Raw genomic sequence first — 11,996 nt, 5'->3', positions numbered from 1 at the left:
GACCATGAACTTACTCATTTTTAATGTCTTTTTCAACAACATGAATGGCAACAACATGTGGACCTTGTCAGGTGGAATACACTAGAATCAAGTTGAGAATATCTGTAGAAAGAGATGATAGAGAAGCTCAATGTTATCCATAAAAAGGACAATTGCAAACTGCAGAACAGATCATTAATTGCACTTATATGTTATATAAGCAAACTGCAGAATAGATCATTAATTGCACTTATATAAGTTGCACTTACATCATTGCACTTATATATTAATTGCACTTATATCCTATATAAAAAGGATAATTGCAAACTGCAGAATAGATAATTAATTGCACTTATATAAGTCATATAAGCAAACTGCAGAATAGATCATTGCACTTATATATTAATTGCACTTATATCCTATATAAAAAGGATAATTGCAAACTGCAGAATAGATAATTAGTTGCACTTATATAAGTCATATAAGCAAACTGCAGAATAGATCATTAATTGCACTTATATAAGTTGCACTTATCATTGCACTTATATATTAATTGCACTTATAGCTTATATAAAAAGGATAATTGCACACTGCAGAATAGATCATTAATTGCACTTATCTCAGTTGAAGTTGAAGCTGTTGTTTGGTGCCATTGAGTCATTCTGACCCATGGCGACACTACGACACAGCACTTAGCCCATAACACAACACAATGAAACACTGCCAGGTTCTGTGCCATCCTGATCATTGTTCCTATACTTGAGCCCATTGTTACAGGTACTGTAACAATGTATTGATCCATCTTGACGAGGGCCATCCTCTTTTTTTTTCTGCCCTTCTGCTTTACCAAGCATGATGGTGTTCTCCAGGAATTGGTCTCTCTTGACAACATGTCCAAAGTACATGAGACAAAGTCTCACATCCTTGCCCAAGAGCATTCTGGCTGTACTTCTTTCAAGCCAGATTTGTTAGGTCTTTTGGCAGTTCATGGTCCTTTCATTATTCTTCCACAGCACCAAATTCAAATGTATTGATTATTCTTTGATCATGTTCATTAAACATCCAACTTGCATGTGCATATGAGACAATTGAAAATACTAGTCATGCACACTTTATTCTTCAACGTAACCTTCCTGCTTCAAAACTCTTAAGAGGCTGTGTGCAGCAGATTTATCTAATAAAATGCATACTTTGACATCTTGATTGCTACTTCCATTACCATTGGTTGTGGGTCCAAACAAGACAAAATCCTTGCCAATTTCAATCTTTTTTCCATTTATTGTAATATTACCTGTGGTCATGTCATGTCAACTTCATAAATTTCATGTCAACTTAATAAATAAATGTAGGGGTGGGGTCCAGCCTGTCAATCAGGTTACAGCCTGGTAATGCCTCCTAGTAGGCGTGGTCTAATCATGAGCATTCTGAGAATTTCCTCTGTGTCTCCCTGGAGGTGGGCCACACTCTCTCTGCTTGACTTTCCTGCAACCACTGAGCTGTGGTCTTCCTGCATTTTGCAACATTGCATGTGCTGTGTGAGTCTGAAACAAATTTATGAACTAATATTGTACTTACAGGCTAATATCAGACTTATGGACTTGATCTGGACTGGCTTGGGATGTTTTCTCAATGTTCAATTGCTCTTTGATATAAAGCTCTCTCTTACACACATATCAGTGTCAATAAATTTGTTTCTCTAGTCAACCCGGATGAACACATTACCTATTGGTCCAGTTGTGAGAATTTTGGTCTTCTTTACGTTAAGTTGTAATCCATACTGAATCCTTGATCATCAGCAAGTGCTTCCAGTGCTTTCAGCATATAAGGTTGTGTCATCAACATAAAAAAGGTTAATAACCCTTCTTCCAATCCAGATGCCACATTCTACTTAATATAATCCAGTTTCTTTAATTATTTGCTCACATACAAACTGAGTAAGTACGGTGAGAGGATACAACCTTGAGACACAATTTTCCATTTAAACTATGCAGTATTCCCTTGTTCTGTTTGTACAATGGCCTCTTGATACATGAACACAATTATGTGTACCGGAATTCATTCTTTTCAAGGGTATCCACAGTTTATTATGATCCACATGATCGAATGCCTTGGTAGAGTCAATAAGACATAAGCAAACCCCTTCCTGGTATTATTTACTTTCAGCCAAGATCCATCTGACATCAACAGTTATACACTTAGTTCCACATCCTCTTTGGAATCCGGATTGAATCTCTGGCAGCTCCTTGTCAATGATCTGTTGCAACAATTGTTAGGTGATCTTCAGCAAAGTTTCACTTGCATGTGATAGCAGTGATACCGTTCTATAATTTGCACATTCTGTTGGGTCAACTTTCTTTGAAATGGGTACAAAAATGGATCTCTTCCAGTCAGTTGGCTACGTAGCTGCCTTCCAAATTTCTTACCCTAGATGAGTAGTTTGTTGAAATATTTCAATTAGTATTCCATCTATTTCTGAAGCCTTGTTTTTGGCTAATGCTGTTAGTGCAGCTTGAACTTCTTCCTTCAGTAGCATTGGTTCTTGCTAATATGCAGCCTCCTAAAATCGTGAAATATCCTGTAGTCCTTTTGATAGTGACTGTGTATTCTTTCCATCTTTTGGTGATTTCTGCATCATTCAATATTTTGCCAATATAATCTTTCAATATTGCAACTCGAGGCTGGAAGTTTTTCTTGAGTTCTTTCAGGTTAATATATGCTTAGTGCATTCTTTTCCTTTGGTTTTCTAAATATAGATCTTTGCACATTTCATTGTACAATATCTGACTTTGTCTTCTTGAGCTGTCCTTTGAAATTTTCTGCTCACCTTTTTTATTTCATCATTTCTTCCATTTACCTCTGTTGTTCTATGCTTAAGAGCAAGTTTCAGAGTCTCTTCTTGCATCCACTTGGATCTTTTCTTTTTTCCTTGCCCTTTTGCTTTCTTCATGAATGATGTTCTTGATGTCTTCCCACAGCTCATTAGGTCTTTTGTCATTAGTGTTCAGTGCATCAAATCTGTTCTTGAGATTTAGGTAGGATATACTCATGTTTGCATTTTGGCTCTTGTGGACATGTTTGAATTTTCTTCAGCTTTAACTTGAACATATATATGAGCAAGTGACGGATTGTTTCACGGTCAGCCCCTGACCTTATTTTAGCTACTGATATTGAGCTTCTCCATCGTCTCTTCCCACAAATTAGTCAGTTTCATTTGTTTATTTCATCTGGAGAAGTATATGTGTGTAGTTGTCATTTATGTTGTTGGAAAAAAGATATTTGCTCTGAACAGATCATTAGTCTTGCAAGGTTCTTTCATGCAATCTCCCCCTTTGTTTATGCCATCAAAATAATATTTTCCAACTGTTGTTCCTTCCTCTTTGTTTCCAACTTTTGAATTGCAAATGCCAATAATTATCGATGCATCTTGATTGCAAGTCTGCTCAATTTCAGACTGAGGACAGTGGTAGAATTCTTCAATTTCTTCATTACTAGTACTGATGTTTGGTGCATAAATTTGAATAATCATTGTACAGATTGGATTTCCTTGAAGGCAGGTAGATCTAATACTATCACAGACAGCATTGTACTTAAAGATAAGCCTTGAAATGCCCTTTATGACAACGAGTGCAACACCATTCCACTTGATTGTGTCATTCATTCCTGGCATAGTAAACCATGTGGTTTTCTGATTCAAAATGGTTAATACCAGTTCATTTCTGCTCACTAGTGCCTAAAATATTGATCCTTAGGCATTTTGTTTCATTTTTGACAACTTCCAATTTCCTTAGAATTTTCTCTCAATATTTCAACTCCAGCCTGGAAATTTTCCTTGAGTTCTTTCAGGTTAATGTATGTTCTGAGTGTGTTCTTAGAGTCATACATTGTAAATTCCAATCCAATTATTAGCAGATTTTTGCAACTTTTCTCATTTTGAATTGTGCCCCATCAGCAAATGACGTCCTAAGGCTTTACTCCCACAGAATTTAGACAATTCACACCACCATGCTCTATTCTACTTTGAGAAAGCAATTCCTCCTCAGTAACATTTCAAGTACCTTCCCACCCAAGGGGCCTGTCTCCTGGCACAATGTTTTGCTTTTATTCCTTAGGCCTTCAGTATCTGAAAATATTTGGATGTTATGCATAAGATTTTCAGTGACTACTTCCTCCAAAGTGGGCAGCTGATTCATTCATTGTGGATAATTCCTATTCTGGATGCTCCACTGAAACCTGTTCACTTTGAGTGACCCTGCTGACATTTGAAATACTAGTGATGTAACTTCCAGCATCAGAGCAACCTATAAGTCACCACAGTATGTTTGCTAGTTACATAATCTCGTGTCAACTTGAGGATACTAAGAGTGAAGGGGTGGGATCTAGCCTGTCAATCAGGTCACAACCTGAATTTATAGACGATTTCAAGAATGTATTTGATACATTAATGCATAAATAACTGAAAATCAGATCAGTTGTGGATTGACATCAAGGATATCATATATAAAAAAAGCAAAAGGTCATTAAAAAGACTGGAAAAAGAAAAGAACAAGACAGGTATCAGAAGAAATTCTTAAACTTGGTCTTGAAATATATTGGCTAAAGTGAATGGAATAAATTATGAAGTAAAAGAGCTGAACGGAATATTTCAAAGGGCAGCTCAAGAAGACTACGTGTTACAATGAAGTGTGCAAAGACCTAAAGAAAGCCAGAAGAAAAGAATATACTCAGTGTTCTTGAAGATGGAGAATTGGAGAAGAGAAAAATAAAAACCTTAAGCCTTGAATTGCAAAGTACAGAGGATGAAAAAAAGGGAGGATATATTGAATCCCTGTATCTGAAAATAAATGGCCAATGTTCACTCATTTTAGTAGGTAGAATATAATCAAGAAGTCCAAGCTGCACTTAAAGGCATTGGTGGAAAATGTGGCAAAGGAGAACCAACTGATATGTTTCAACAAGTGAACGCAATGTTGGAGATGCTCATTGGTCTATGTCAAGACATTTGGAAAACATTTATCTGCCAACACTCTAGAGGAGTTACTTAAATGTGCCCATTCCAAAGATATGTGATCCAACAGAATACGGAAATTATTGAACAATACATTAATATCACACAGGTAAATTTTTGATGAAGATAATTTTAAAATGGTTGTAGCAGTGCACTGACAGAACTTGAAGCTGGATTTAGAAGATGTTATTAAATTGCTGATGTCAGATTTACCTTTACTGAGAGAATACCAGGTAAACCTGTGTTTTATTGACTATGCAAAGGCATGAGATTTGGGGGATCATAACAAATTATGGATCACAGTACATAAATTGGAAATCAGAACACTTCATTGTGCTCAGGTGGATCCTGTACATAAAGCAAAAGGCAGTTCAAATAGAACAGGGAGGTGCTGCATGGTAGAAAATCAAGAAAGGTGTCTGTTAGGGTTCTATCTTTTCACAATACTTATTCAATTCATAAGCTAGGCAAATATTCCCAGAAGTTGGACTATATGTAGAAAATATGGCAGCAAGACTGGAGGAAGAATCATTAACAACCTGTGATATATAAATGACACACCCTGCTTAGTGAAATTGAAGAGTACATGGATGGTTAAGACTGTATGTCGACTAGACCTTCCACGGTGAAAGTAGGGGTAGAGCCCAACTTGTGCCTGGAGACGTACTTGGGGGTATGGCTTTTACACCTCATAAGAGAAATGCTGAGCAGAGCAAAGTTCTCTTTGCCCTTTCATTTCTACTGCAGCTGAATCCTGTGCCTTGTTCCTTAGTCTCCTGCCAATCCCAGGAGCCCTCAGTGAACTACCAACAGTGGATTCATTTACCTCTGTATCCATCAGCCTGTGTTCCCTGCCCTAACCTCACTTCATCATCCTGATTCCTATTCATCAGCCTCCACAGCTACACCAGTCAGAAGGACCTTAATTTAACCTGGCTGGACTTAACTACTTCTACAACTATGTAAGCCATTTCTTGATATCTCTATTTACAAACGCATATAAGCATCTCTTGTTTTGCTTCTCTGTTGAACCAAACCTAACACAGAGATCAAAGACTTCAGTATGAATTACACCTTAATATAATGAAATAAAAACTCTCATGACTACTAATAAGCAACATCATGGTAAATGGAGAAAATATTGAAATTATCAGTCTTAATTTTACTTGACTCCATAACCAGTGCCCAGCATTAGAGAAATTAAATGACACATAGCACTAGGCATGTCTGCTGCAAACTACTTCAAAGCACTAAAAAGCAAAGATTTCACTGTGAAAAAGAGTAAAGTATATCGAACCCAAAGCCCTAGTATTTTCAGTTGCCTCATGTGCGTAGGAAAACTGCACAGTGAACAGGGAGGACTGGAGAAGAACTGATGCATTTGAATGATGCTGGCAAAGACGAGTGAATATGTCATGGACTGACAAAATATGATTTATTTGTCTTCTTCCATCACAGATTGGCTCTGTTCTTCTGATGTACAGCCAGAATGCTCCTTGAAGCAAGAATGGCTTCATCTGGTGTACTTTGGACATGTTATCAGGAGAGCCTGCTAAAGGACAACATGCTCGATAACAAAGAGGGTCACCAAGAAAGAAGAGGAAAACCCTCAGCGAGATTGATTGGCACGGGGGCTGTATCAATGTGCTCAAACATGGCAGTGATCGTGAAGGTGGTGCACGACTGGAAAGTGTTTCATGATGTTCTTCATAGGCTTGTTATGAGTTGGAACCAATTCTTAGTACCTAACAACAATGATAAAACAGCTTGAGTGAAGCATGAGATTAACTTGCTTTTTAAAAAAAATCCATTTCCTACCAATTGTATTTAGAAATAAAAAGGCTATTAGCCATTTTTCCACCCGGTAGGTCTGTGATATAACTTGTGATTAGGGAGGGAAAAATGTGAGACCAGTAGCATAAACTGGCATAGTGTAATCAGAAAGGAAAGCATATCTTGTTAGAAATGTGCTGAATTCTGAAGGCAAATTAAAATCAATATGCTGTCATGTAATATTTTTAAATTATTACAAATATCTTTTCCTATACAAGACAAAGGAAACCACTGATTTTCAAGAGACTGTATTGATTATGCTCAAGTCTTCTGGCCATATGTTGCTGCTGTTGTTGTCAGGTGCTATCAAGTCATGCTGCGACCCATAGTGACCCTATGTATAACAGAAAAACACTGCCCAGACCTGCACCATCATCACAATTGCTTCTATGCTTGAGCCCGTTCTTGAAGCCGCTGTGTCAATCCATCTCCTTGAAGACCTTCCTCTTGTTTGCTGCCCTTCTATTTTACCAAGCATGATGTCTTTCTTCAGGGACTGGTGTCTCCTGTCAACATGTGCAAAGTATGAGAGGAAGTCTCACTATCCTTGCCTCTTAGGCCCACTCTGGCCTTACGTCTTCCAAGACAGATTTGTTTGAGCTTTTAATAGTACATGGTACTTTGAATATTCTTCTCTAGCACCACAATCCAAATGCATCAATTCTTCTTTGACCTTCCTTATTCAATGTCCAACTGTCACATGCATATGAAGCAGTTGAAAATACCGTGGCTTTAGAAAGTTTCACTTTAGTCCTCAAAGTAACACCCTTGTTTCCAATACTCTAAGAGGTCTTGTGCAGTCGATTTACCTAATGCAATGCATTCTTTGATCTTCTGACTGCTGCTTCCATCCGCATTGATTTTGGATCCAAGCAAGACGAAGTCCTTGACAACTTTAACCTTTTTTCCATTAATCTTGGTTTTATCTATTGGTCCAGTTGTGACCGTTTTGGTCTTTACATTATGTTGTAATCAATACTGAAAGCAGCACATGCTTCCAGTCCTCCTCACTGTCAGCAAGTAAGGCTGTTAATAAGCCTTCCTCCAATCCTGATGCCACATTCGTCTTTATATAATTCATATAAGGACCAGCATTTTCTTCAGTGTTCAAATAAATTATCTTGCATCTTAAGTCCCTTTATTTAAGAACCCTTCTAGCTCCGTCCCTTTCTCCAATCCTTAAGGGTATACAGTTTGATCATAGAGATTGCCCTGGTCCCCTTGATTTCAATTTCTGCCTTCACTGAATACTGAGGCTTTACCAAACACTAGTTTTCCTACCAATAGCTTCTGCCCACTCCACTTGTTCCAGGCCAGGTACCAAGGGGTTCACACAACACTACCTGGCAGTTCTGGCGCACATCCTGGATCGCCATGATCATATTTTCAAATCCCACTTCATTTTACTTGACCATCACAACAGAGAAACTCTCAATGTGCCTTTCAGTTCTGGTGAGTCTCTAAGTTCTCCCCTACCGTTGACTGCTCCTCATCTTCTCTTGCTATTGGTTTACTCCACAGCTGTCTTCAGCCTTTCTCTCAATCCATGTTCTTTCTGTGCTTCAACTTCTTTCTTGGACTCTAACCTCGTGTTATCTAATTGCCTACTCAAAATCTCCATTTGAATGTTGCGTAGGCATTTTGCAATTAGATAGCCAAAGTAGAATTCTTGAGTTCACTCCCAAGTTTTAGCCAATATTTCAAATCTATTCAGTTGCTCAAGTCAAAAATGCAAGTTGCCCTTGACACCTCTCTCTCTCTCAAAATAAGTGTCATGAGGAATGCCCCTTGTCTTTATGGTCTTGAGATATCCAGATTCTAACCAACCTCATCACCTATAGCACATTTTTCTGGGCTAAGCCACTGTAAGAACAGTTTCTCCATGATTTCTACTCCTGCTTCCGAAGTTCGTGTGCCCCACATGAGTCACTGTATCTTTCTAAAACTCAAGTCCTTCCATTTAACATCCCAGTTCAATTCTGTGTCTGACTCAGAACCTTTACTGAATATCATATGCTTTTCAGCCCCAGTATGGCTTGTCTTCTGCCAGTTTCCTGGACTCTTCCGTACTCAATCTGCACCACCCATTCCGACTTTCCTGTCCTTTATTGCACCCCAAGGTGCCTGTCTTCTTTAGGATCTTAGTATACTTTGTTTCTTCACTTTCATTTCTTTCAGGCTCCTGTTCAATATCAGCTGCACAGAGAAGGCATCCCTGATCACCGTATTACTTTTATATGACAAAATCTAATTTTCATTCTTGTTTTTCTTCCTCCTCTGAACACTTGTAGAGTTGTTGAATGTGAGTGGAGATGGGAGACTGAGAGGGAGGTCCCAATTGGTCACACACAATACAGGAAAACATTGCTTTTTCTTAAATAGTAAGTCAATTCTTTGAGGTAATTTCTATCTCTTCTCTAATATGTGAGAATAGCACAAATACTTTTAAAATTTTTACTTCAAATAACCATTTCCCTTCCACCTATATAACAAATCAAAAGAAAATCCTTATACTGGTATTCTTGCGGTGCTATTCAGATAATATGTAATTTGATATTATTGATCAAGTATTTAAAGTTGGAATTTCCTTTTTGTGCTCTGATATTCTTGAGCCCCATTTCCAGCTTTATTTACAATGCTCCAATATGTTATATAATTAACTTATTTACCTTTTATTCTATGTCTTTTACAATAGAATATATATGCTTCATGAGCACAGTCTGTTTTATGTACTGCTGTATCTTCAGAGCCTGGAGTATAATTTAGCTAATAAAGCACTAAAAAAGATTTATTGAAGTAATGAATGGGTGGATAGGTGAGTGGTATGCGAATGGTAGTCACAAAGACTAAAGAACTTAGATGGAATATTGTTCTGCTTTGAGGGGGAATGAGTTAACATTCCATGTGCTCATAAGAGCAATTACTAATATTAATTGAGAGACAAAACAAGGAAATGAACCATGTCTTAGATTGAGGTCTCTAGAGAAGCAAAACCAGTATGTTTGTATGTAGAGAGTATTTTTTTTAAAAGACTTACATAGTTGTAGATTCGAAGTGTGAGCAAGTTCCAAGTCTCTGGGCCAGATGTTAGAATGAAAAGTTCTCCTGACTTGAGTTGCTGCAGGGGCTGATGAACCCAAATTTGGCAGGAAGATGACAGGCTTTGGCTGTCCAAAAGCAAATGGGTCCAAAGTCTTCAGGTCAGAGGCTGTGCCTGCAGAGGAAGATGAATCCAAGGTGGGCAGGCAAGGTGATGTGGAACGGATGAGTTCCATTATTAGCACACAGTACAATGGGCTCAAGTCCAAGGAACCAGAGGTCAAAAGAGCCAGATGCAGGATCCAGACCCTACCCAAAGCAATCAAGGCTTTCTACATTCCTTTATAGAGGAAACAGGCTATCCTCCTGAGGAAACGTGCTTTCAATTAATTGACTACCCTTCGCAGATCTCATTATATCAATTGTATAGATACAATTTACATTGTATATATTTCATCATGGGGGAATATGGCAGTTACATAATCTGTCAACTTGAGGATAGTAAGAGTGAAGGGGTGGAGTTTAGCATGTCAATCAGTCGCAGCTTGATTGGAGAGCAGGTGAGATACATGGCTCCTTGGAGGCCTGCCTCCCCCTCTCTCTCTGCCATCACCATCCTGTTGACAAGTCATGCAGCTGAGACCTGCCAGAGCCTTTTGATGCTGCCAATGCCATTGGATCCACAAGACTCTACCCACTGACTGGCCTGTCATCTTCCTGCATGCTCCATCATTGAATGTAGCTGCATGAGTCTGAAGAGGGATTTATGGACTAGACTTAAATTTTGACTTATGTATTTGATTTGGATTGGGCTGGGATATTTTCTTGATATTCAATTACTTCTTGATATGAAGCTCTTTCTTACACATATGTGTCATTGGATTTGTTTCTACAATCAACCCAGGGGATTAGTAGGTCTTTCCTGCCAAACCACTGAGAATCCTGGGCCAGTCAAGTTGGCACCAACCCTGTTACTATTGAAAACAGTTACTTTTGATAAGATCCTTTTGTGTGTATTTTAAAAGCAAAGAACATCCATGTGAATAAATGTCTTTTCTGGAAAGGATTATACTACTTAAAATGTAAGTTTAAGGGATAGGGACGGAAATACAGCATTTTGTACAATTTGAAGTTTCTAAGGTTTTCTACTCCTGTAAAGATTTATAGTCTCGGAAATTCACAGGGACAGTTCTTTGTCTTATAGGAAATGACTTGATGGCAGTGTTTGGTTTGGGGTTTTAGCCATGCTAATCACAATCTTGTTTTAAAATACCAATGGGGGTTTTCTACATGGCTACATTATGGGCTATTTATTCTCCCTACTAGTAGTTTTAATTAAATAATCTTATTTATAAAAAAATTCAAGAACTGTATGCCAATATTTAGGGAATTCCCATCAAAGATTTTGAGTCACTGAATAAAGATTAGATGATGGTCAGTATTATTGTTTGCCAAAGCTAAACCATTTTACCCATGCATTTAAGGTGTTCAGCAACCAAAATTTCCTATCAGTAGAGCACCTGTTGCTATTCTGTAATTTCATTATAATTTGTAGTATACCTGCATAGAAAGATTTAACAAGTAGATAAAGCTTTTGCAATTTTATACTAATTTTCATGCCAGATTTATTACTCCAAATATTGCCCTGGACTCATCGTTGTTACAAACTGAAAAACTGGCCCTTGCGAGGATCCTGATGGGAGCAGAATTTCAGAAGCGTGTAGATTTTTGTTTGTTTGTCTTTGTGCATTTAGACTGTAAAACTAAGTCCATCTCCTCAGTGCTTTTCTGTTATCTGTGTTTACTTAGTAGTTGACTTTTTTTTTTTCATTTTTATCTTTATACTGCAAATGCCTGGTATGTTTTGAAGTTCAGTGGAGGCTTCCTCTCCATAGGACCTGGTGAGAAATCAGGATAGACAAACACAATTGTTGAAACTGAAACAAGGATTTTTAGTAAATGATTTTGATTATTCAGAATTACAGCTTTTCCTTTGTAGTAGTTACATAATTTCATGTCAACTTGAAGATGTAAAAGTTGTGGTAGTTACATAATCTGGTGTCAATTTCAGAATTAAGAATGTAAGGGTGGAGTCTAGCCTGTAAATCAGGATATAGACAATGAGGTCTCTGTGTGGGCA

The 11,996-nt window shown here is 37.8% G+C and overlaps 1 protein-coding gene and 1 long non-coding RNA gene across 2 annotated transcripts in view; one reads left to right on the top strand and one right to left on the bottom strand.

The window, feature by feature from the left end:
- FAM189A1 (family with sequence similarity 189 member A1) overlaps positions 1-11,996 on the top strand; it is a 166,035-nt gene that overhangs the window by 29,074 nt on the left and 124,965 nt on the right. The gene's annotated exons all lie outside the window — the stretch shown is intronic.
- LOC123521190 overlaps positions 11,465-11,996 on the bottom strand; it is a 2,807-nt gene continuing 2,275 nt past the window's right edge. Inside the window, exon 2 of the long non-coding RNA XR_006679661.1 lies at positions 11,465-11,754. This is a non-coding gene — a long non-coding RNA (uncharacterized LOC123521190). The remainder of the gene's footprint in view (positions 11,755-11,996) is intronic.

This window comes from Echinops telfairi, unplaced genomic scaffold (assembly GCF_000313985.2).
Source record: "Echinops telfairi isolate 266 unplaced genomic scaffold, ASM31398v2 ScPeMD7_7475;HRSCAF=8513, whole genome shotgun sequence".
Taxonomy (NCBI): domain Eukaryota; kingdom Metazoa; phylum Chordata; class Mammalia; order Afrosoricida; family Tenrecidae; genus Echinops; species Echinops telfairi.
The sequence above is the reverse complement of the archived record's forward strand: the minus strand, read 5'-3'. Positions and strand labels throughout refer to the sequence as shown.